At 33.5% G+C, this 27,778-nt stretch overlaps 1 long non-coding RNA gene across 1 annotated transcript; it reads right to left on the reverse strand.

The window, feature by feature from the left end:
* LOC118744215 lies at positions 1 to 26,753 on the reverse strand. Its single transcript, XR_004993521.1, has 3 exons — positions 26,356 to 26,753; positions 2,323 to 3,089; positions 1 to 307 (listed from the first exon to the last, which is right to left on the reverse strand). It is a non-coding gene; the product is annotated as an uncharacterized LOC118744215 (long non-coding RNA).
* Positions 26,754 to 27,778: the final 1,025 nt, after the last annotated feature.

The following is a 27,778-nucleotide window of genomic DNA, read 5'->3' on the forward strand; positions in this document are numbered from 1 at the left end:
ATTTTGTTTGGCTATTTTATTATTGCATTAACTGTTTTTGCTTTGTACAAATTTATTTTAAATTTAGTACCACAGGTTGCTGATATTATACGCCGCCAACTTTTGTGGGTGTAGGCGTTGTGGGAAGAGAGTTTATAGCGTCGGGGATGTTGTATTGATTGCTCGTTTTTTTGCTAGACGTTGAATAAATTGCGTTGTCTATGAAACAAAATTTTCTTATTTTTCAACACTTGCTTTTTCACAAAATAATTTCTTTTATTTATGTTTTTCTCTTATATGTGGTTACTTATTCTATTCGGATACAGAACTGAAAATAAGATGAAGGAAAACCAGATTTCAAATATACCATTTATGTATTTTATTATTATATTGCCACCATTTTTTATAAATTTTTATTTTAGAATTTTTAGTATTTTTTTTCATTCTAAATTAATTTGAGGGGCTTTGATTGCTTCGTGCAAACATATGTAAAATGACTAGATTTATGTTGTTTTTATTTTAAAAATGTAAATGTGGTATGATTCAAAAGTTTTTGTAAAGATTTTTGGTTTTAATGTAAACTCTTTGCAGGATGTTTATAAGAAAAATTCCAAAGTCTTAGAAGTTACTTAAAAAGTATTTAAGCTTGATGATAATTTCAGATTTAGTTAAGATTTTTGTTTTTAAGACCAGTTTTTGATTTTTATTTGTCAACTTTAATATTCCAAACAAACGAATTTTGATTAAAATTTTTTTTCCGAAAATTTTAAATTCCATGAAACACTAAACCCGCACTATATAGTTTAAGATAATTCCCAAATAATTTCTAATCGAAAATTTTTCGTATAATGCATTTTTTAAATGCTTTCGGTGACACTTTATGGTTAATATATGTATATGCGTTCGATTTGGTCAACAAAAGGTGTAATTTTATGAATATCTTTAGAAGTCCTAATTACTCCGAATTTCACAAATCATTCTAAAATTACTACAACGATGAATTTCTCGCTTAAAATATCGTAGTTTTTGAGCTGTGTTAGGTTTGCAAATTTTACATGGAATTTTTTAAAATATTGCAAAACAATTTTTTGCGAGAAATAATGTTCATGTTTTTGCATCTTAAAATAAACAGTATAAAAAATTTATTCATTACTGTTTTTTTGTAAAAAAATTAAAAATAAAAATAAATTAACTTTTTTTTGTGTTGTATTTAGCTATTTTTGTTGTTGTTTAAGTATTTGAATTTGAATGGACTAAAATATTACTTATCTCGCTTCCTTTTGTACAATTTTTGTATTTATTTTCTTTTAATATATTTTTTTTAACTTTTTTTCTTGATCTGAAATTTTTTAAAACTATACTTTTATTATTTTTGCAGCTGATTTTTTACTTGAAATTTATAATTCGAACGTTTTGTTGCATTTGAATTTTTACAAATATTAAATTTTTCTTCTGGCTTTTTATAACCATAGACCCAAAAATTTATTAATTCTGCTCTGTTTTCTAAGTGACACACACAATTTTCTATGTTGATTCTGTTTTAAAAATTTTCGCACTACGAATGATTTATTGATATGTTTCTAGTTTTCTTTTTGCAATCCACTAAAATGTCTGCTTGAATATCTGCGCGAATTATATTTTTATTTTTGCTTGGTTGCTAATAGCGTAGAAAATTTCGCAGATAGTTTCGAAATTATGTATTTAGTGGTAGCGTTAGCGGAAATTTCAAAAATTTTAAAATTGATTTTTTTGAAGTTTTTTTAAAGTTATGATTTTTGTAAAGGAATTCGGTGTTTAAGCACTGATTGTTTAGACACTTTTAAAATTAATATATTTTAGTTTTCTTTTGCATTGAGTTTTGGAACTTTTTGAATTGGTTTTTTATTTTTTTCTTGTTTTCTAACTCTTTTCTAATCATCATTTTGTTTTTTTAGGAATATTTCTTCACCTTTTTGTTTTTTTTTCAATTTGAATATTTGCTAATAAAGTTTTTTTTTTTTAAATATTTCAAAATTTAATTAAACCACGGCAATTTATAAATATTTGCTTTTATTTAATTTCACTCCAAAAAAAAAAAAAAAATTAACAGAACTCTCTCCTGTACCTGAAAAACATTTTTGATTTTTAACAACTTTATTTTATCACTGTAGTCAACTTGCAATATTCACAGCAAATTTTTTATATATATTTTTTCATGATCATTGGATTTTTTTTACAATTTTTACTTGTTTATCATAAGCATTGGATCTTTTCAAATTTATTTATTTAGAAAAATCACTACAAAACTCTTCAAATCACACAATTCTTTGCATTAAGAAATTTTCAACCATAAAATTTCCTTACAAGTATTACTTCATTCGCTTCCTCGCAAAAAAAAGAAGATATATATATAATTGGAATACGAAATTAATTTTCACCCGTTAATCGCAATCGCGTGCTTTTCTCTGTACTAAATATCACCGCGCACCAGCTCGCTAGCAAATCACAAGCACCGCGCTGTAGCTTTTTCAGCCTTTACCAACTGACGGGAATGAGTGTGCGAGCGTATTGACCAACAGCTGAGCACTGGCAGAGGCGTGCACAAAGAGTCTCAATAGCGCTGCGGCGTCGTTGGCAGCGTTACTCCCAAATCAAGACATATGTATGTATGCATGTTGCGCTCGGGGCCCCCAAATAGCTGGCTATCAAGTTAGCTGGCTGCCTGCCTGCCTCTATTTTGTTTTTCGCCTTTGTTGTTGGCGCATTTGTAGCCATTTCTAGTTGTTGTTGCTGCCTTTTGTGTGTTTTTCATTTGTTTTGTTTTTGTTGTTGTTTTGATGAGTTTTCCCCAAGTCGCGCCACAATTTGTGGGCTACTTTGGTGGGCTGTCGAATGTTGGCTGCTAGCTGCTTGGCTTGCTTGTTTGCCGTTTTGTTAGTTGCTTGCTACACTTTGCTGTGCGCCTATTCGTCTTAGCCACGGCCAACGACACACGATTGCGTTTAGGTGTTGGCTTAAATGATAGATAAAAAAATAGATACAGCCACATTTTTGTGTTGGTCTTTCGACTTTCAAAATACGATGCGCCTCGGCATGAAGTGTATGTGGCGGCTCCGGCAGCTCTGGTAGCGCTAAAAATAAATGGAAATGGATAGACAAAGCGTCAGCACATGTGAGCAGGCATCAAATTAGTACATACATAGTACATTTAAAATATGTAAATAAGCATTCATACATCAATATTATGTTGGAATATGGTATAATGCATTAGAAAATGTGTTGACTTGAGAATTCAGTTGAGAAATTTGTATTTTCAGAAGCAAAATTTAATAAAGAAAAAGAAAATTTAGTTACAAAATAGCGAAATTAAATAATATTTACTCAATTCTTTTCTTATAAATTTTCGTTTTCACAAACATTGTTAAAAAATATAGCGATAAATAAAAAGGACAGTATCAAGTATGCATTTCATACGTCAAAGCAAGCATTTTTATTAAAATCTTTATTTTTGATATTTTAAACAAGAAAAACTCTTATTTTTTGCCTTCTACTATACAAAGGAAAAATGGATATTATGTACGCTGTTTTTTTAGTATCGCTGGTAATTTTTTGACAGATTGTGCTCTTTTTTGCGCCATGTCTAAATTTGGGTTCCCCGCACAATCTTCAGCTCCGTCCAAATTGGGAAGGACCTCTCCGTGCCGTTTGAGACCAAACGATGTTTTAGCCAAGGCGATAGTGGAAAGCGTATTAAGAGCTGCTAATATTAATCGAAGCGGCCATATGTAGCAAAAGAACCAGGCTACTGGCGTATTCTGATGGTATCGATATGGTCGGCCTGAAACTAAGGGACGTTACCGCAGTAATTTCCAGTTTAGAAAAAAGCTGAAGAGGACAAGACAAATTACCTCCCTACCTTAAAGCAGGTCTGGTGACTTTCTCTACCTAGGATCCAGCAGAAAAACTAACAGCAACGTTAGCCTGGAGATCAGGCGAAGGATAACTCTTGCGCTAACAGGTGCTACTTTGGGCTCGATAGGCAATTGTAAAGCCGAGCCTTCTCTCGACGAACAAAAATCACGCCCTACAAGTCCCTACCCGTTCTTCTATAATGCATAAAAACGTGGAAGATGTCAAACAACGATGAGAAAGCTTTCAGTGCTTTCGAGAGAATTATTCTACGCAAGATCCTCAAGGTCCTGTTCGAGTGGACAGCGGGTATCAAAGAACTATATGATAATTTTAACGACAAGGGCATAGTTAAGGGCATACAAATACTTATACTGACAGATTTGCCATGTTGTAAGCATGGAGACCAACGACGCGGAATCCTGGAGCGGATAACGAAAGCAAGGCCGCCCGCAAACAAAACGGAAGGACCAAGTGCAGAAGGATCTGTCTGCACTCGGGATGAGCAACTGTCACAAATTTGCACGGGATAGAAGAGAAATTGCAGAAGCTTTTTGGTCTCGGCCCAAAATAGACAAACGGCTTTAGTGCCAAATAGAATGCTGAATGCGGATGGTACCCTTTAAATACAACCCGTGGTGTTGGGTTCTAGCTTTGTACAAAGACACTTGAAAGCAGAAGTTTTTCTAGACATAGTGCAGGAATCAAATGTAAGATATTGGCTTTTTTAAAATATGCACTCCACAATCACAGTGCAGGAAACACATTATTTATGGCCATTAGTTGATTTATCCCAAAATGTGCACAAAACTTTCCATGATTACTTTAAATTCTGTGCAGGCCATACAATTCTATTTGACTACCAATAATATAAGGAATGGGGTATAAGAGATAACAGTATCAATTTACAAGAGGCGATAGAAAAATAAGATAAGCAATCGAACAAGAAGAAGAAGCATTAACAGAAATAGCAGCAACGCTTGTATATATGTGGACACTGAAAGTGGAATCGAATAATCTTATAAAATTAATGAAATGACATTTTCTGGTGAATTTCAAAATTAGAAGGCACTTAAACGTAATAGGCAGTGTTGCCATGTTCATGCTTTTGGAGCTAGATTTAACTCTTTATTAGGGGCTGTCCATATATTAAGTAAGACCTTTGTGGGGGAGGGCGGGTCTAGAATTTTCTTACTTTTTCTTATATGGGAGGAGTGGGCATCCCGTAGATTCTTACGTAATATTATTTTTCTTGTATTCTTATTAAAAATTGTCCTTTATAAAATACGAAAATTCACCCAATTAAAGTACTAAATTGCATTGAAATGAAAAATATACATAATATACGGAGGATATAACAATTTTTTACAACTTTTGCTTTAATTTTTCTATTTTTCTAAAAAAAACGTTACTCTTCGGTGTCTATTATGACCGAAAAATGCAACTCGAACACAAACAGGCGAAAACTCCCTTATACCATGTTCTGACCGACATCAAAAACATGTTTTCGTTGCTGGTTTTCGACCTAAAACTTGTGTTTTCGTCCATGTAAAATCTGTCAAACTAAAACCAGTTTTCGCTGAAAACCACTTGAAAACTTAAGTTCCGCTTATTCCAATCGGTGTCTGCACTAGTTTTTTTTTGATTATTTTTCGAAGTGGAAGTCATATTTTATCATCTTTAATACGCCATTTTGGATTTATTGTTAATTGGCGGGTCAAAATAAAATAAGCATGGAAGTAAAAGGTTAATGAAAAGAAATTGAAGGAAAAGTATTTTGGTTTTGTTTTTGTGTAGCAAAACTGTAAACAAAGGATGTAAGAAATGTCAACGAAACCACCGGTGTGAACAGCCTTCAGCCCACAATCCCAAAACTCGTTTTCAAGGTGTTTGCGTTGTCGGTCAGAACATGGTATTACGTAATATATGGACAGCCCCTAAGCATTCACAAAAAGCTTCACTTGATCTTTTCTGGGCCTCAGCGTCGAAGAGCAAAGATGATAATTTCACGACGCGGGCGAGATCTCATGTGTGTCATCACAGAAAATGAAACAGATGATATTGTTGAATGGGCGAATCAAGAAGAAATTTCAGTGGACTGAGAAAATGAAATACCTTTGAGAGAAAAAGAAGTACGAGATATCCCTGTGGCTACTCCTCTTTCAGATTAGCTGGCTGAACCGTGGACCAAAGATACCGACAACAAAGAATGACTAGTATAACTATGTAATGAAGTTTTTAAGACTGACTAGGCATGCATCCTATATTTGTTTGGTGGAAATATATAGTATTTTCTAATGTTTAATTGAAAAAACATGTCTAGGGGATTTTTAATCTTACTTAAGATCTGCGGCGATGGAAGGGGGATCAATTAAATCTTACAATTTATTACTTTAGGGGAGGGGGGGGGGGGGGTTCAAAACAGGTGAAAACTCCCTTACATAATATATGGACAGCCCCTTATTCTATTTAGCTCCGAAAATTGGGGTTTAGCTCCTAGTTCTTTTCAAATTTATCTAACACTTTTTTAGCTCCAGAAAGTTTTAGTTGTATTTGGTATATAAATATAAGCAAAAACTTAAGCGTTGCTAAAATGGAAAATTTCGAGACGCAGTGTATCCACCATAAACTCTTGGATCTAGGTTGAAGAATTCAAAAATTAATTAAAAGAAAATCCTTTTTCTGATAGCGCGGATTTTGTTTTACCTTACGAATTTTGCCTTTAAGAAGAGCTGGAAGTAAAACTTTCCAGACAAATTTTGCAAAAAAATTATTCAATTCAAATATCTGAAATTACAGACTTTAACAGTTTATAAGGTATTTTTAGATTGCTGTTATAAGTGCCATAGCAACGAATTCGAAATATATGCACCTTATTTTGGTTTTAAAATATTTTGTTCAGCACTTAAGCTTATAGAAAATGTAAAAACAACCTTACGGCAATAAATGCTCAACCTTAACAAAAATAGTTAGCTCTTCATTTTAGCTACTATTAGTATTATTTAGCTCTTTTTAGCTCTTTTTTCGACCGTTTTAGCTCCAAACGAAATTTTTCTCTGGCAGCACTGGCAATAGGCTAGCGTACCTGCTTCTAAATACGTACATGTATGTATATACTTCTATATGTACATATGTATGTATATGCGTATGCGACTCCGTATCTATTGATAAACGTTTGCACTCAGAGATAACATGAACACAACTCAATTTTCAAGATTGCCAGCTGCAGCCGGTAAGCGGCAGTAGAGAAGAGACAGGTGGCGGTGCATACCAAAGCGATGATTCGTAATTATTTTCAATGTCTCCTACTCATTCGCAAATCTCTTTGCCACCTCTACTCACCTGCTATCCGAATAGGTTGTGACGTATCACTTTAACTGCGCTTATCTCATTAACTACTCAGCTATTTATTGACGTCTACGATAATTGTGCGAATTTTGTCGACATAGAATGCAATGTGTAATATTTGCAGCTGTGTGGCTAAAGTGTGAGAGGTCGTTTAGGATGAAGAATATATGTACTTTATTTATAAATACGATTTTCATTGGAGTAGGCGCTGGTTTCTGGGCTTCACTTTAAAGCATTCATTTTACAAATCAATATAAATTTGATTAGGAATTTAAATTAGTTATGAGACAATTTTATGCCTAGAGATTTGTATATTGTAAAAAGTGCAATTGCTATAATTAGATTTACATGGAATACCTCACTCATTTTGCAATTAGAAATTGGAGCATTCTTAATTGAAACTCATACATAACAGAACATCAAGGAAAATCAGGCTTCATTTGAATTTTTACCTTATGTCCTTAGAGTGACTTATAAGCAACATTGGTTGATTAGGAGATACTCCGAACAACTCTTAAATACTCCGAACAACTCGTAGTGCTGCTAAAAGGTTTGATTGCTTCAAATAATAAGTTTTAGATTACTCCCAAGAACTCCGAAAGACTCCGAAAAATTCTTCGTGATGCCAAACGGCTTGGTTGCTGAAAAATGATAAGTTTAAGTAACTCCGAAGAACTCCGAAAATGCATCGTGCTACCAACATGTTTGGTTGCTTCAATTATAAGATTTCAGTTACTCCGAAAAATCCGTCATGCTGTTGCTTCAAATAATAAGATTTAGTGTACTCTGAAAAACTAGAAAAGACTGCAAAATTTAAAAAAGGTTCATCTGCTTATGAGTTTTAACTCGACTTTTTTGTTAAAAAAAAATCTTAACGGAGATACTATGAACCAGAAAACACTTTTTCCAAAAGCTTTTACATTTTTTATAAGAAAACTACGGCGTAAATTTGTTGCAAACTAATTAGTAAATACTGAACACCTTAAACGAGCTGTACCTTTGTACCTAATGTTTATTTCAATATGTTAAAATATTGGTATATTTCGTGGTAATCCGAATAAATTAGAGCACCACATTATAGAGTAATAAGCAGAAAAGGTTTCGCAATCTCAAAAACTACTCTATCTCCTCCCCTCACTGCCACTTCAAGCCTTTCCATTCAGAATTAATTTTTTCATTATATTGCAGTTAAAAGTCCAAACTTTCAACTGTTTAACGCCTACACATTTTCGCTTGCATTCTATTTTTATTAAACTAAATTTACTTGCCCTTTTAAGCTAAACCGAAAATTCGCCAAACAAGCCCACCAAAAATGCCGTTAACCTTTCGCCATGGTCGTTTGGGGAGCTAGGGACAGGCATATTTAGCGTTAATGCAGAAAAAAAGGCAGAAATTGAAAGTGTAAAAAAAAAAAAATCGCGAAGGAATGGGTGGAGGCGTAAGTGCGTATGCAAAATCATAATGTATGCCTATTTTCCCCATGGGCTTATATTTTGTTGTTCGGCGTTTTGCTATTTTTCCTCGGTCTTCCTCTTACTGCGGTTTTCGCATTAATGCACAGTATAAATATTCTGAAGTTAAACGAAGGGCGCAGGAAAGAAAGAGGTGAATTAACTTGATTGTGATTTTTTCGAACGGAAATTAAAATGGACATTGTGTTTAAAAATTACTTTATTATGTCGCAACTTAAGTGCATTCCAGAAAACTGCTGCGTTATTTGACAGGCTTTAGGCATTTTAATTCGTTTTGATGAATTAGGAATGGCGCTAATCCATCATCTGGGTTGCAATAATCCATTACGGTTAATAAGAAAAGTGTTGAAGTGTTGAAGTAAGTTCGAAATAAATATATTTTAACGTATTCATAGTTTTTCCAAAACCATATCTTTCATTGAAAACAAAGCAAATAGCCGCTACAGGTGTGATTCATAGTTTTCGGAGTAACTCCGAAAATTTCGGATTAAGTTAGAATATTGGTAAAAGTTAGAAAAGCTAGCATTAAATTAATTTAAGCTGCATACAATGTTATAAATTTGAATTCAGTTTTTCGCAGTGACTCCGAAAATCACCACAATTGTGTAAAACCAGTGCAAAACGAATTCGCTTACCTTCAGCATTGCCCTTCTTACCTACAATACCTGTCTCTCTTTTCCTAATTCAGAACCAAAAAGGCAGTGATTCTCGTGTCTTTTGGAAAAGTTTAAATTTCATTTTCAAAACTGTGAAAATGTTTGGGTAAAAAATGTTGGAAAGGAGCTGCGTAAAATCACTTCCTAGTCTAGGTTGATAAAAAAAGGTGGACAGCGCCTATTTGGAATTCAATATCATATTGTCTAGGTTATAAACCAAGCCTCAAATAACTGAACTACTCCGAATTATGTACTCTATGTAAGTAATTTTTTTTGTTATTTTCCTGGTACTGTTCACTATCCAAAATATTTCATAGCAAGCAGCGCAGAAATCCTTGAAAATAGTGAACTATAGGTTTACGAGGGACTCCGAAGTTTTGCAAATTCGTCTAAAATATGGGAAATAGTAATTAAGCGATTTAAACAGTACAGTATAGATTTTACCTTCAATCGAAATTTTTTGGAGTAATTCCGAAAACTACCAAAATTGGGTTTTGCCCAAAAACAGTCTTTAGGAGGAGTATCAAATCCAGACAATCCTTTTTGCTCCAAAACAATTAGAGTTTGGAGCAAAAGTTAAGGCCAAAATTGGCAGTCTATTCCTAAATCGTGCAGATATGCGTTTGGTTATAAAAAATTAATGAACCTTATTTTATTAGAACTGAGCATTCTATAAATCCCACGCCTCTAGCCATACGGGTACAGCGGCCGCCGAGAAAATTAATATAATTTTTCGAAAACACTTCGAAAAAATTGGGCTGAAGTGAAAACCTGCCAAGATGCATTTTGGAATGGTGCGTAGCGCAAGGGTCGAGCTTGGGTTCTACTAAAAGTTTGGGCTCACTTGGAAAGTTTACCGGAAAATGCGTTTTTTATTTACAAGGAAAAAGCTTTTTGCGTATTAATTTGCTCCGATAAACTCCAAACAACTCCGAAAAAGTAAGTTAACCGAGGAAGGTTAGCTGATTTAGGGGTCTTTTGTCGATTATTAGGGTTTTTATCCACTTCTACATCATTCCGAAAATTTACGAATTTCTCCAAATAGTAACGAATTATGACGAAACTCCGAACCACTCCGAAAAATTTAAGAAACTTTAGTCAAATACGGAAAGCTAGCTTCCTCAGAAGCATTTTTGCTCATGTCCAGGGACTCCGAATCACTCCAAAAAATTTCGAATTATTCCAAAAATCTCACAGTTATGCTGGAAATGTCCAAATTACTTTGGGCTACTCCGAAAAACTCAATTCAACAAATTGAATCAAATTTTAGTCAACAGACAAGCATTAGATATTTTGGGGGTTTTATATCCATAAGCAATAATTGTAGAGATATATAATTACTCCGAAGAATTAGCATACTGCAACAAAAGCTTACGATTTATGATGAAAATTTCCGAATTACTCCGAAAAATTAGAACATTTTTGTCAGTCGAGAAAAGCTAGCAATTTTGTAAGTTCTAGGTAGATAAGAAGCAGTTTTATCACCCTCAATTTTTTTTTGTTTTCTCTTAATCTATGCCAAGTACTCTGAAAATTTACAAGTTACGCGGTTTTTTCAGAAAGCGAAGCTATAAAGTGCGATGTAATTTTTCATGCATACTTAGAATTTTAAGATTATGTTAAGGAAACAGTAAGATTTTGGCACATACTTAAAAAGATTCATACAAATTTGTGCACAAAATATCTGCTTATCTTTATACATACAAGCGAATACTGTGCTACTACTTCCGCAACATATTTTCGTAATTGAATGCTTTTATCTTACTCCACTATTCTTTGAAAACTTAATTCCTCTCGCACTGTGTTTTTTCTCCAATACTGACGTGTTTGACTGCAATACGACAATTCAATAACGAATTTATTTGTACCACATTTGCAAAGTTGCTTCTTTCGCATTTGGATTGTTTTTGATTCATTGTTTTTTTTACAGTTTTTATGCTGCACTGATGGTACGAGTGCGGCCACTGAACTGAAATACGGAGAAGTTTAAAATGGGAAATGGATTTAGGGAAATGCACCCGAAAACTTGTTTACAAACAATAAATCGCAATGTAAGTGCATCACGATCGTAGGAAGTGTTACAATGTTGCATTGCAGCAACAATAAAATCGGCCATTTTTTTTTTGTGATATTTTTTTTGTTACCTCACGGAAAAAGATAAAAATGTGACCAAAGAGAAATTTTTGTGCAGGGGTTTTGATGTCTGTTTGAAATGTTGACTTCGAAAGAAGGACGCATCGGACGTTTGAGGGATAAAGGACACTGGCATTGTCGAAATTGACCATTTTATATAGGGTCATCCAAGGGTGATGGAGATCTTTAACAGAAACTATTTGTGTTATTATAGTGTGATTTAGAAAATTGGTAAACAGGCGTTGGTGCTTTGCTGCCTTGCTTGCTTTGAATGACGCATAAAAGTGATCCAAACGTTTCATGAAAATCGTCGTTCTACAAAGAGTGCATTTCGTGTGTGAATTTTCCGGTCAACATAACCGGCCATCTGAGTCAACAATCAGCCACTTGGTGCAGAAATTCGAAGAAACTGGGTCGGTGCCTAACGTGACAACATCCGTGCGTCTTCGTACAGGTCATTTGGCTGAAAATATAGTACTTGTGGAACAAAGTTTGGACCAAGTCGCGACAACCTCAACTCGTCATCGTGCACAGAAATTGAGCCTTTCCTACAGCACAATGCAGCGGATTTTAACAAAATTATAGGCCATACTTTCTCGCCTAAAAAATTCAATTGACACAGGATCTGAAGTCTAGAGACCATTTGCTGCGTCGTATATATATTCACCAATGAGATGCTTGAACCGCACATGCAACACAGCATTTGAAACAATAGTCTTATTGGGAACGAAGCTCCCAGTATGGCTTATCTCACGAAATAACAAGGTAAAATAGCCGCCGAAGTCTTGCGATTTGACACCATTGGACTTTTTTCTCTGTGGTTATGTGAAAAGTGTGGTTTATGCCAATAACCTCGAGACAATTCCAAAGCTAAGGAACGAAATCTTACGCGTTCAAAATTACACTTGTACAGCCCGAACTATGCCAAAAAGGTTACGGAAAATGTATGCGCAAATCCTACGAGTTGTTAAATTTTTCGACAAAAACGGGTTTTTTGTTCGAAAATGGTGGCACACTTATCTTAGACAATGCATTATCGTCAGTTTCACATAAGGTACAAGATTTCATCGCAAAATTGTATTTAAATGTAAACTTAAAAATGTATAAAAAACAACTCAAAATAACAACTCGTGTTCATATATATGTACGTAGCTGTGTATGTAACGTATACGGAACGTAGCACCACACACCGTCAGCTAATACGTTTACCCGAGCGCCTTAATTTAAAAGTCATATCACTTAAAAGTATGTAATTAAATATTGGCGTGGAATATTTTTCTGCAGTATTCCTCACGAATATACATATAAATTTGTTCATGTAAAGTGGCGGTCAAAAATTGATGAATGGTGTTTAGTTTTTAATATTTACAATATTTCTCAAGCCAAAAATTTATTTGATATTTTTTTATAAAAATATAATTCATGCGTTAACAAAATCTATATAAATCATACTTTCAAATTTTCTACAGAACTCAAAAAAATTAACCCAGAATTTTTAGAAATGTTTTGGGTATGCAGTTAACAAGCGTATAAAATTCTACATGCAAAATTTGAGCGGATATAAAATCGCATTGATTTTTAAAAAAATTTTTATTTTGGTGACGGCTTTTGTGTTGTTTTTTCATATAAATAATGAAATTTATTAAAACTGGCGTTGACTTTTCTTATTTTTTCCGCAAACGGTCTTGCGCATATTCCTCCACAAGAAATTCATGTTTATATGGAAAAAAGTAAAAAAATAAAATTTTTAAATCAATGCGATTTTTTAGCCGCTCAAAACTTGCATTTATTTTACTAGAATTTTATAAGCTTGTTAACTGCATACTCAACAAATTTCTAAAAATTTTGGTTAAAAAATCGAAATTTAGATACAAATTTGTGAATTTTTTTTTGAAATTTGAAAGTGTGATTTATATAGTTTTTTAAAGCATGGACCATATTTTTATAAATAAAAATCAAAAATATTTTCGCATGAAAAACATTGTAAATATTAAGAACGAAACATCGATTTTTGGCCGCTACTGTATATAAAATTTTCGGTATGAATTTCAAGAGTGCCAATAGAAATTGTTAAATTGAAATTTTTGTTTCGGGAATCATCGTCATTTTAGAATCAATGTAATTTTTATCATTTCGAGGCATACGTCTTTTATTACTCCAAATTGGTGCCTTTTGGCAGGAGGAGCACTTTCACCGTTTAATGTTGAAGCTATGAAGTAATTTATACTTTTGAAATGAAAATATCATTAAATTTCAAAAATTACAAAATAACTGCGACAGATATTCTCAATGCTGCTATTTTTTTAAGTTGGTGGCACACTTTTGAAACTTCACAGGTATGCTCTGTTTGGTGCCGAGTTTCATTGCCTATAATATGAATAGTTTATTTGAAATCTTCACAAAGTTATTAAAACAACAAACAAACAGTTATAATTTTTTCGAGTGACAATGAAAAAGTAAAAAATTTCGGTACTTTTTCGCCTAAATAAACGTTTTGAGGGTAAAAGTGCTCAAATACTTGATTTATTTTTTTTATGGTACTTATTTCTGGCGCTCCATTGATAAAAATAAAGGCAAGAATAATGCATTAGCGTTCTTTTTCTGTCGAGAGAAGAGAGCGACACTAAAAAAATAACTCGTGGGATCTGCTCATATAGGCATCTTTTTTTTCCGCATGACTGCTATTAGAAACTTCACCTGGAGGACCCAGAGGCCCTTGGATATGCCTAGTAGAGAGAGACATTCCTAATTTGAATTATAATTTTTGCATGCTTTCCGAATCGAAATTTTAGATTCGAAAAAGCAAAACCAAAACTTATGTAGTCTCCTCTTTCCCGCAATGAACTTCAATTGCAGTTTCTTCCGCAGTAATCAATAAACATTTGTGTTTGTAGCTCAGCTTTAATGCCACTTGGATATGCCGAACAATGCAAAGGAATCAATCACCTGGAAAAATTCTTTGCATACCTTTCCGCATAAAATTTTCACCGTCGCTACATCAAACACAGCTACAAACACACAACCCTTTTTGCAATAAAATTCTCCAGAATGGTTGCTCTTGCCAAATTGTTAGCGGAGTTGTTGTTTTTGGTGCTTTGTAGCACATTTGTTTATCGGGCAATTTAGTAGATACTCGTACGTATGCCAATTGTATCCAACCGACTGAATGCTTGACTGGCTGCTGCACGTTTTCCAAACACACCGACACTCACACATTAAAATATATACATCCCTTTTTGCATGCGCCCTTTTGCCCCCGAATGCGATTCAGTGCTTTTGAAATGCGCACTTTTGCTCAGCTAATACAACCAACAGTTAACAAAAGCGTGTGCATTGATGTTGTGGCGGTGTGTGTGTATTTGATCGCCTTTGAGTGAGCGCTAGAGTGTGTAGGTGTATAGTGTGCATGATTGTTTCGCTGCATTGCGTGCTAATGTCTGTTTGTTAATTTTTCTTTCACTGTTTGTGTTTGATATTGTTTTTTATGTGTGCATGAGCGCGTGAATTGCACTCAATTGCACATTTCTTGTTTTTTACGTGTAAACATTTCATTTTGAGTGTTTTTACGTTTTCACACTTGCAGAGCGAGTTTATGCGGAGATTTTAGTTTTTGGTGGCATAGCTACGGTGACCATATAACCCACGTAAAGTAAAGGACATTTTTCTTTCAAAATGATTTAGGAAAATATTTACCAGTTAATTAACCGATTCCGCAAAATGAAGCCAAAGTCCTTTTTAAGGACTTCGCAATCCTTTGCTGCCAAAATGCGTTTACCATAATTCATACTGCACGCCGAAGCCGGCACACAATGGTTCAAAATTGGAATTTAAAGTTCATAATTCACCGTAGTCTTCATTTTTGAGCCAATTTTTACTAAAAACTAAAAAAAAGTAATTTATTTCGGTGAAAATTTTTTATAACATTTCAAAAATTTTTTTTTTTGTAATTTTTTCGTTTTGGGGAATTATACAATTGTTTTCGATTAGTCTTTGTTATGTAACATTTACTAACTGGAAAAGGAGAATACATTTTCTTCAAAATTTCCACTTCTCTGCATTTTGCACAGAAAAAAATTAATATAATCAAGTAAAACTTTACCGATTAGGCTCAACTGGTCTCTTGCAAATATTATAAGCTTTCATAAAAAAAATGATAAAATTAAGTGACAAAAATGAAGGCTCCAGTGAATTACGACCACTAAATGCCAGTTTTGAACCACTGTGCAGCAGGGGGTTTATTGTTCTCTTTCAGTGGAACTGGAAATTCAGCGTGCACACCATTCCCTTTGCTCTATAGATTGTGAAAAGATTACCTATTAAATAAAAACCCTTAAGTGGAGTGCGAAACGAACTGGCGAAGGTTTTCATTCTTTCATTCATTTCTTTTATAAGGAACATTTTTAGTTTTCATATTCTGTGTTTAAAAATTTACCTCTGAAAAATGCAGAGCTGATTTAAAGGACAGTTTAAGAAATAAAGGACAAAAGGCGTCCTTTATTTTGAAAAAAATAAAATAAAGGACAGGGGGTTAAAATAAAGGAATGTCCTTTAAAATAAAGGACGGATGGTCACCGTAGGCATAGCAAACTTTGCGTTGCTTTTCTTTGAAAACTGTTCAAATGTTGATTTGCTGCAAATATCATATTTTAGGAATATGTTACCAAGCTCGAAGATATAAATAGATGAATACAAACAACGAAATTAAAATATGTTTAACTTAAATACTCAAAAAGTCCGTACAATGTTTTTGCAGCAATGTAAAGGAACTCCGAAATGAATGACTCCAAAAACAATCAGCAGTTGAGAAAATTACAGGAAAGCTACTATAGATCCTTTCTTTATCAAAGAAACATCAGTTTAAGTACTCCGAAGAAACAAAAGTATACGAAAGTTTTGAGAACAGCGGTTTTATGGCTCAAACTTGCTAATCACAAAGCCGTACGGAAGGTGGAAAATATAAATTTCTGGTAAAATAAATGTTTACGAAATTTTCCGAATTACTCCGAAATTAAACTATGCTGACCCGACAAAAAAGAAATGATTTAATGTGATTTTTCAGTTGGAAAAATAAATTTACAACTTGAATAATTTTTAAATTTTCCGAACAATATTTAAAAGTATGTATATCAAAAATTTATTTCGGTTTTTACGAAAAATTTAAGTTGCTTTATTAAAAAAAATGTTGGCCGTAAGTACCTACAAAGTCTACAAAATGTGTACGTAAACACTTGAGCTAACTCCGAAGGTTTCGGAGTAACTCTGAATACTACAAGAGTCGCAAAAATTACAAAAAAGTAATTTAAGATGTTTTATTTATCAAGTATCCAAACCACTACGAAAGTAGGTAGTGTAAAAATAAGTATGTTGCAGCTAAAGGTTTTCTGGCTGCCAATTTGTTGTTGTTTCAGTATAATAGGGTTTGCAACCTAAATAAAACCAGTCAAAATTTATTGAAATAAAATTCTCTTTAAACATATTATTTCTGAAACAGCGATGCTTATTATCGCCGACATTTTTGGCGTTATATGTAAACGACGTCCATGACTCCTTAGAAGGTGGCCTAAACATCGAAGGGGAAAATATCAGACTTCTTATGTATGCTGATGATATTAATTTGCTAGCGGATAGTCATATAAAATTACAGGAAATGAAAATTATTGTAAATTGCGAAACCTTGAAACTGGACAATAACACTCTCTATTCAGATTCGACGAGAACGACTATAGCACACTTTACCGCATTCTTTTTTTTTTATATATTTAAGTTATTTATTTAATTTAGATTGAGAAAGCATTAAAATTTTAGAGACTGAAAATTCTACACAATTTACAATTATTCGTATATGAGAAACAATCTGAAGGGCATATCCGGACTCGTCGATCTAAATACGCCCTAGCAATATGAATGCCGTTTTTGAATTTTTCTGAAGTAGGTTGCGACCGCCCCCACCCCCTGCATACGCCACTGTATATGAATATGCTTAGGGACATACATACAAGCCTCATAAGAATATGTCCAAAGAAAAAACACGCCTCAAAAGCATTAACAAAATTTAAAATCACAGACAAATCAGCAAAATAATTAGGCAACAACTTCTGTAACAAAACAAAAAGAACTATAATAATTATCCATCCGGCTATTGTGCCAACGTAAAGCGGAAATACAAGCACGAATTCTGTTATTTACGATTTTCAATTTTGTATGAACGTCTTTGTTACTTATTATTTTTCTTTGAAATTTTTCTATTTTAATTGCGAGCCACTAAGAACAACGTCATCGGTGAGTATGGCTGAAAAATATTTGCGACGTTGTAAATCAATTCACAAGAACGCAATATTTGACAAGCTAAAAGTGCGCTGAATTACATATTATAAAAATAATGGCGAAAATTTGCTTGCTTTTCTTATTTTCAAAAAATACTACACACATACTTATGTATGTACATAGGCTGGACGATATTTGCATTTTATTGCGACTGCGAAATATTTGAAAATTCATGCAGTCCATTAAAATTTAAATATTTTGCATGCCACGTTTGTAGCATTTGCAAATTTTATTAGTATACAAATTTTTACGAAATATTTTTTATTTCAACACATCTGTTATAAATGCACTTAGTCAATGAATAAATAGTTAGAAAAACAAAAACTTTCAGCAAAATACTTCAAATCTAAAAATCTGTTATATTTATAAACATGCGTATATACATACATATGCATGTAGTACATAAGCAAAAATACAAAATAACCACTTTCCGGCTGCTGGCAAATAAGTGAGCGCGTGATACCATACACCTACATGCTATATTATACACTAACATACATATTTATTGCGACTTTTTGAGAGAATGACACAGCACCATTTACGTATATGCGATCAGCGATAGATTTTATCACTTTATTCGTATTTTTTTTTAATACTTTTTTGAGTTTAGAGAATTCACCAAAAATGCAGACACATCATAAGACCTTTATGCGTTATTTATACATTGATAAATTTTCAATAAATTTAAATGATGATTTATTGAAACCAAATGTTGTGCAATAGCATATTAAGCTTTTAAGCCCGCATAGAAAAATATTGCATTTGTTAACTGTAAATTTAAAGGTAAAAAATTTTTACTTGCTGATTTTCGGAATAATTTCGGAGTATAGAAAATGCATAGAAAATCTCTGCGCACCAAAAGTGTGATTCAACCGAATGGAAATTGTGATTCTGGGGGCAAAAAAGTTTTCGGAGTGATTTGGATTAAAAAAAATATACCGAATATCATGGAGATATTTATGTGCTATTAAAGGAATAGAAATCATGCGTAATTGACAGTAATATTTTTCGGAGTAGTTCCGAAAGAAAAAACTGGGAAGAAGAAGCAAAGTCGTTTTTATTATCGAAAATATTTTAAGGTGGCCAAGGTGGACTAAATATCTACAATATGATGAAGAAATAGGAAAATATTATCAATAAATATTTTTTATATTGTTTACTTACTGATTTCCGGAAAAATTTCGGGGCATCGAAAATGCATGTAAAATTGCTCTGAGCCATATGTGTGATTGAAACGAATTGAAATTGTGGTTATACAGACACAAAAAATGTTCTCGGAGTGATTTGGAGTAAAAAAAAATTGTACCGTAAATCATGGAGGACTTTATGTGCAAACAAGCTTGTAAGTACATTTCATAAATATACTTACGTGAAAATGGTAAAATTTTGTGTTTATCTTTTACTAGACGGCCTCGTATGCGCGAGGCTTCGCCACGCGTTGAATGTGTAGATATTAAAAAAGATGCGATTGACAACTAAACAGGTTGCAACCCTACTAAAAAAATAATATATAATTGCGCATCCCTTTCATTTGACACCTGATTTCTTGCAATCTAACGAATAGCCCACATTTTTAAATTTTTCGCATAGGTTTTAACCCTCTACTCTCAAACCTTTTCCTTTGACATCTCATTTTTTCTCATTGAATGAACTGTGTAAATCTAATGTCATAACAAAAAATGCCCTCGCTTATTATACATACATAATTTTTAAATAGGTGGCAACCCCACCCAAATAAAAAATAAAAACTTATTGCACATGCAGAGACCATATCCTTTCACTTGGTACCTCAGTTTTAGTCCAACAAACGGTGAAGATTTTATAATTTTTAAAAAGTGGCAACCCTACTCAAAGAGTAATACATTATTGACTATATAAAATACGAGCCCTTTTATTTGGCACCTCATTTCTTGTAATCCAACGAACAGTGCGCATCTAATAAGAATAATATTTCTATCGATACTGATTATACTTAAAAATATCGCATAAATCCGTTTAGTAGTTTTTCAGATTAGCGTGGTCAAAATATCTCGAATATCTCCTTTATAGTATGTATGGAAGATAGTAATTTTAAAATAGGTGGTAGTTTTTGTGCATGCGCAGGCCAGGCCCTTTCATTTGGTATCTCATTTTGCAATCCAACGAACGGCGAAAATCTTTTAACTTTTTAATAGGTGGCAACCTTAATCAGAAAAGTTATATATTATTGCACATGCAGAGGCTAAGTGTTATCGTTTGACACTGATGGTGCAGAACTTATGCTTACGCTTATTATGATTACATTTAGTAATTTATTAACAGGTGGCAACCCTACTAAAAAAAAATAATAGTGCTTTTCTTTTCTTTTCTTTTCGAATTTAACAATACAGAGTATATTAGGGAAAATCTCTTCAAACTCCGTTCAGTAGTTTTCGATATTACCGCGTACAAAGGATCTCGACTTTCCCTTATACTATGTATAGATAACCCAAAAAGAATGATTTATAAATTTCGGTATTTTTAGGAGTAAATAAAATTGGCCTGTATGATATAATTGCTATTTAGCATTCATATATCAGATTCAATTTGTTATATGATGCATAAGAAAATTCGGAGTTTTTCGGAGTTAACGAAATTGACTATTTTTAGGTTATTTTAACTTTGGAGCCATCAAGCGGAAGTAGAAATACGCAGCATGCGATAGAAACGCCTTAAGGGTTATTCGGAGTAAACGAAAAATGTAAACTTTGCTTCCTTAGAAAGTTTATTTAGCATTTCTATTGCGAAGTTCTTGCATAAGCTAACTCTTTTTAACCGGCTTCAAAAAAAGGAGTTTATCAATTCGTCGGAATATTTTCTTTTCCGATTCCGATAGTTCTTTTTTAAAAGGAAAGTTGATACCTCAGAGTTGGTCCCATACTAATTTCGTTTAAATTCGATCATTGCATCATGAAGAAATTAACGGTAATCTTGAATTTTTATATGAGAATTGAAGTCGGTTTTGTTTTTTTTTTGCTTAAAAATCACTTGTTTATATTAACAAGTAATTTTTAGCAAACAACAAAACCGATTTCAATTCTCATATAAAAAAAATATATATATATATATATATATATATATTTCATGATCCAATGGTCGGATCTACCTTTCCGATGCAAAAATTATCGAAATCGTGGTCCAAAGTTATGCGGTAACAGCATACATAAAAAAAGAAAAAAAAAATTCCGACGAACTGATAACCTCCTCCTTTTTTGGAAGCCGGTTAAAAATCATTTATTTATTTCAAAATCGGTGAAAAATGTTGAGGGCTTTCCCTCCTTACGCCAATCTTGAGGAAAAAGCCAACAACCTTAAACTTGTTCAAATTTGTTGGCTCTATGCATACAATGCCAATATCGTATTGATGTTAAGCACGGATTCGTGATACTCTAGTAACTATATCTAGTGAAAAATATTTTAAATTTTTTATTGGTTCAGGTTTCGTAAAATAACCCCAAATTCGTGTAGACGTACATATACAAGTACATGAAACCGTATTTGTTGCCACTAAAATTCATACATTTTTTGACATTTTCCTTAGAAAATAATTTTTTAAACAAATTTTGTATTTTTAGCAGCAAAAAGTTATCGCGCACCAGACATCAATTAAGCGCGAAACATAAATACAATAAATAGAAGAAAAATAAGCAGAGTTAAGCTAAAATATTCATACTTCATGAAATTTCCAACACAATATTTTTCTTCTGATAAATACTTATGTGCGCATATGTATGTAAAATGTACATTGTATATATGTACTGCTATAAATGAAAATGTGCTATTTTCAGAGTAAACAGGTTATACGCCACCCATTGTGTGATCATCACGATATCACACGTAATTTTTGCGAGATTTAGTTAAGCGTTTTGTGGACAGTGACCCTTAAATATTATTTCAAATGAATATCTAGGTGTAGCTGCTTTTTTAGAATAATTTTTAGCAATAATAGCCATAGCTGTGCGTTGAGTTTTTCTTCAAAAAAAAAAAAGAAAAAAATTCAAATGCAACTAATCCATTTTTGATTTGTTAGCGCGCAATAAAATTTCGGTTATTATTCTATAGTTTTTTTGCTTTTGTTTTCGCTTGCTGCGCTGGATAAAAGCTCTCGGAAACTTGTATTTGAATGGGTAACATTTTATCTGCTTAAGTCATAGCTGAAAATTATGACGCCGCGCTATTATTTTTCTTTGTGCTTTTTTTGCTTCGAAAGGATTACTGTGCTTCCGCAGTACTCGATGGTGGTAAATATACATGTACATAAACTGCAATATTTACTCGCTGCTAAATTTATGACATTAAAATTTAAATGCGCGTTATTTTGCGTTGCAGAAATGTGACTAAAACAAGTAATTTTTAGCAAAAAAAAAACCGACTTCAACTCTCATATAAAAAAAATATATATATATATATCTCATGATCCGCTGATCAGATCATAACCAGATTAGTATGGGACCACCTCTGAGACACTACCTTTCCGATGCGAAATCGGTTGACGTGGTCCAAAGTTATGCGGTAACATACATAAAAAAAAAAAAATAAATATTCCGACGAACTGATAACCTCCTCCTTTTTTGGAAGTCGGTTAAAAAGTGGAGAGAGACGTAGGATAGCTTGTGGCTGTCTTCTGTACGAGTACCAATTGAACTCGATTCTGATGATGGAATCAAGAAATTCGAAATAGCCGACACAATATGGCGCACTTTATCCACCAGTTTCGGATAACAGCCGCCATGTTTCATCGTCCATTTTTCATTCGACGATTCTATCATCAGAATCGAAATCAGCGACCTTAAAAACATGTTTACCACCTTTTAAAACTCCAATTTGTCACCAAGAAAAATATTAGTTTTAGAAAGGCATATTGAACAGGTATTTTGTAGCAGTAGAATAGCTGATTTGATTTTTTTTTTTAATGATTTGGTCTCTAAGGTGTCAAACAATATTACTATTGTTATCAAAAGTTTTAATTTGTCAAAATGTATTTGCATGTAGGTTTCTTTCATAAAAAGAAACGATTAAAAACCAGCTTCTGCAACGTTCGCTTGACTCCGCAGCCCAAAACGCTGTTTTGTGGGCCTTGCGGTGCTTTGGACGAAAACAAATTTACCAAGAGAGAAAGTCTCACAAATTTTAATTTTTTTCAATTAATTTTTTTTTTGGTATTTCACATAGCCAATTTCAATATTTATGACAAAAGAGAATATGTTTTTACACTTTATAGGCCAGAAGCAACAACAAAAAAACGCAAATGTTGTTTTTGCTTTAATGCTATTATTTGTTTTATATGCTTTGACTTTGAGTTTGATGTTTTTTATAATTTACCAACTTTCACCATATCGACGGAAGAATGGAGGATCGTTATATCTCGGCAGCCGGTTCGAAAATGCCCTACTTCAGAAAATGGATTAAGAACGCCCTTTTCCAGAATTTGGTTGGAGAATGCCCAGTCTCAGAATTTCATTGAAAAGCACTTTACCTCAACTGAAAATATATGGAAAATATATTAATATAGGGCATTTTTGAATCGGCAGTTAAGATAGGGCGTTTTTGAATCGAAGTTCTGAAAAAGGGCGTTCTTCGATCAAATTCTGAGATAGGGCGTTCTTGAAAGATTGTTTGAGAAAGGACGTTTTCAAACCGGCTGCCGAGATAGGTCGCTCTTTCACTCAGCCGACTCTTTACGCCGACTCCAAATGGCGATTGTATTTTATGAGAAGCGGTTTTTCATGGCTGAATACACTCAGAGATTTGCCATATTGCCTGCCAAGGGGCGACTACTATTAGAAAAAAACTTGTTTTATTTTTGATATTGGGTTGAACCGGGCTTAAACTCAGGCGCTGCGGAATGGTAGCGCGTCCTGCTAGCCACTACACCACAGCGGCCACCATGCACATGCGTATGTCAAAATGAAGGGTCTGAATGACAACAGCTACTACAACCAAATCTTTTTCCACCAAAACTGTTAGTATTCTCTTCGACTGACTTTTTCTGATAGGGGGTGTTGGGATAGTTCAATTATCACGAATCGTACCTGTAGTTTGATTTGATTCAAAAAAGCCTGATTGAACGGAAATATTTTCAAGTAGGAAATGGATTTCTGGGTGTGGCATGCACCTGCTTTAAAGGAAAAGAAACTAATTTGTTTATTTAAAATCCCACGAAAATTTTTGCGTAGGTCGTTTCCACGGAAATCGTCAGTCAATTCATTCATTCATTAATTGTTTAGCAATGAGATCAATGAAATTGCAAACGATTTACGCAAGTGATTAATATTTATTTGTGGCTAATATATAAACAAAACAGTAGCGAAGGCGGCAGATGGAAAACATACAGACGAAAGAAAATGGATATAAAAAGTGTGACAGGTGGGAAACAAATGCTATCTACGTAAGATTTAGTGAATTAAATATACGAATTACCTTTTTTCGCCGACATTGAAGGCAACAGCAATAAAGGCAGCAAAAATTTCAGCATTCCGGCGCAGTAACAAGTAGCGCCAACAAATTTTACATTGCTGATAGATGCATTGGTGTGTATGCTGGTCTGCCCACGTACATACATAGCTTTGCCAGGAGGTGGTAGCGCACAAACTTTGGTACGTGAAGCATCTTGTAAACACTTCAATCAGCGCTGCGAGAAAAGCACGCGATACGAGTAACGTAGACAATAACAAATTACGAAATAGAAAAAAGTAGACAGTGTACATAGTATAAGCAAGGTGGCGGAAGAACACTATAAGAGGAAGAATGACTGTGAGAGAGCGAGGAAAGTGGAAAAAGTGAAAATGTAGAAAATGGGATTGAACTAAATTAAAGTTTGCTCGCTAGCAGGGAGATGCGTGGACGAGAGCACCGTTGCTAAAGCAGCTGCAGTAAAACTATAATAAATTTTGGACTTCGGCGTTTTAAGTGCTAATTTATAGCTAAAGTGGCGAGCAAACGATAGCTAGAATGAAGCGTGCAAACAAGCAGGCGACAAACCCAAAAAAAAACCATTGTGTTGTGGATGCAATTGCAGCTGCAACCGGAAAGAGAATCGCTTAGAAATTTTGTGTGTTAAAATTATAATTAGGGAAAAATAGTTAGACGTGCGTGTGTAGAAGTGTACATACAGTGACGCAAATAAATGACCACGTGTTGAATTTTTTATTTTTATAAGATTCGTAATGTTTTTCGAGAAAAAATATTTTTTTGGCATTTTTCTATTTAAATATCGGCTAAGGTTTAACCAAAACCATATAAATCACTTTATACAAAATTCGGGAAAATTCAAAAAATTTTCATTAAAATTTAAATTTTTTAATCCGAATCCTTAGAATATTTTTGGGTATGCAGTGCAAGTTTAAAACGGCTAAAAAATCGTGTTGAATTTTGGGATTCTTTTTTGTGGCTGATTAATGTACTTTTTACAAACATGAATTCTTTATGAAATAAACGGAAGACCGTTCTCAAAAAAAAAATTTCCAAAAGTCAGCGTCAGCTTTTGTAAATTGCACTTTTTATAAATAAAAAAAAACCGCAAAAGCAATCTCCAAAAAGAAAATCTCAAAAATAAACGCGATTTTTTCGCCAGTTGAAATTTGCATTTCGTTAGACTAAAATTGTATGGGCTATAAAACCACATAAATATTCTAAAGATTTCGATTAAAAAGTTGAAGTTTTGATGAACATTTGTTGAGTTTTCTTAAATTTGATATAAAGTTTTATACTGTAGTTTACATATTGCTAGCTTTGAGTGAAAAGTTGCTAAGTCCCTATTTGAGAATTGTACAGGTGAGGAAAAAAACTTCTTATAGCCATTTTCTTCAAGTATTTCGCAAAACTTTGAAAACAACATTTTGCCTGCTTACAGCAAAGACAAACTCCATACGAATCAAAGGGATTCGATCTATATTCAAAGATTTCGTACTATTTTAGCCTTATCGAATTTTCGGAGATTTTTTTGGACTTAGCAAATTTTCCTTTCATTCAATATAAACGAGAAAACATGAACAAGGACCTTTACCCTTTTCGAAACGATGCATTTTTACTTTCTCTAGCCTCCTGTATCAAAATATGAGTTTTCATAAAAAGTGGACTTAGCAACTTTTCACTCTATGCTAGCGATATGTGTTTTTGGTTAAAGCTTGGATGGTAATTTTCTACAAAAAAAGCAAAAAAAAAAACAGCTCGAAAACCAATATAAATATATAAAATTAAGAGCAACACGTGGTCATTTATTTGAACCACTGTATGCAAACTCCAGCAAACAGCAGCTGTGGCTTAAACACCAAAGCCGACGAGAAATACGCACGACCGAATTCGGCTTAGTAATCGAAACGAAAAACCGTGGAACTGCTTACTGACCAACCTACAAACCGACCGGCAAACCGCGAAGGCAGCTCACTGTTTATTAGTACTTGTAGGCGTTAGATAAAAGAACGTCACACAAAACTACAGGCGCCACTGAACTTTTTCGTGGTTGCACTAACTACAAAGCAGTTGAACACAAAACTGGCGAAAATACACAGTATTGCGTGTGTGTAGATTTGCATTACCGAAAAACAAATACTAGTTGGCAACTCTATGCGCATTCCACCGACAGTCACTACAATTGTGGCATATGCATATATGTGCTGTAGTGGCGCCACTAATACTTAGACAGCGATGCACTGGCGGAAAACTCAGTTTTTGTTTCTTTGTTTGGTTGCTTATACGACCTGGCGTCTACCAGCCTGGGTAGTCACTCGTTTTTTTTTTTGGTTTTTGTGTGGCACATGAAACTCAAATTCTGCTTATTTAGCTTATTTGCAGACACTTTTATGCTTAGGAAAATTTATTTTTAATTAATTTAAAACCATTTGAAAAATCGAATTTTGTATTTTGTTACTTTTTTCATTAAATATTTTTTTTTCGTCACACTTCACTCGCCACGCACGAGTGTGTCCTCGCTCACGTTCATTAGCCGCACAACTGAATTGAAAAGTCGAAATTTCGAAAATAATGCGAAAAGTGATTTGAGTTGACTGCCAAGTTGAGTTGAATTGCGTGCATGTGTTGGTGATTTCTCACAGCCGTGGCAGTGGTAGTGGCAGCGGCTGTTGCAAGCGCATTTGTTTTGTGTTGCAGAGTTATATTGTTGTTATTTGCCCAGTGTGTTTGTTCATTTTCTCTCTGTAGTGTTTTTCATGTTACTTTTTCTGCAGCTTTTTTTGGCACCGCTTGTTTGGCACTTCTACAAATGCCATGCTTGTATCATGTAGTAGTAGTGTAAATTTTCCTTATACTGGCATTTTGTGTAGCTTATAGCCAAAGAAAATTTTTAGAGCAGTAATTCAACAAATGTTTTGCATTGCCATTGACATTCAGCGCTGTAGAATGAACCGATAATCAGTTGTCTGTACTAAGTTCAAGGTTCTCTCGTGAAGGCAAGTACAGTAAGAAGCATCAATTCTGCAAACAGTAGCACAGAAGGGCGTCGAGGTGTCGATGTTCGTTTGAAAATACGCTCTTATAGGGAATATATGTATATGTGGATTAGCAAGTGTACCAAGGTGGGAAGCTGATCGGGTAAGCGAATATTGCTTAACGTTATGCGGAGGCTTATGTAGTTCGATATTAGTGTAAAAGAGACAGGGCAAAACTGGTAACTATCTTGAAAGCTCTTTACTGACTTTCGAAATACTAATTGAAAGATCGGCAAACGAAGAGGTATTGGCGTTATGCTGTTCGCCTTTTAGCAGTAATTTTTCTTTTTTAATTCAACTAAAATAAAAAAAAAATGTGTATATATTTTTCTTTTTAGGACAATAAAAAGTAATAAATAAATAAATGAAAAAAAAAATTATTAAATTAAAATATATATTTTTTCTACTTAGAATAATAATACCTAAAAACTAAGTAAGAAAAAGATAACAACTAAAAAAAAAAGAAGAAAATAGCACTTAAAAATGAAATGAAATTGAAAAATAAATTTATATT

The sequence above is a fragment of the Rhagoletis pomonella genome, unplaced genomic scaffold, assembly GCF_013731165.1.
Source record: "Rhagoletis pomonella isolate Grant_MI unplaced genomic scaffold, Rhpom_1.0 Rhpom_scaffold_00008, whole genome shotgun sequence".
NCBI lineage: Eukaryota > Metazoa > Arthropoda > Insecta > Diptera > Tephritidae > Rhagoletis > Rhagoletis pomonella.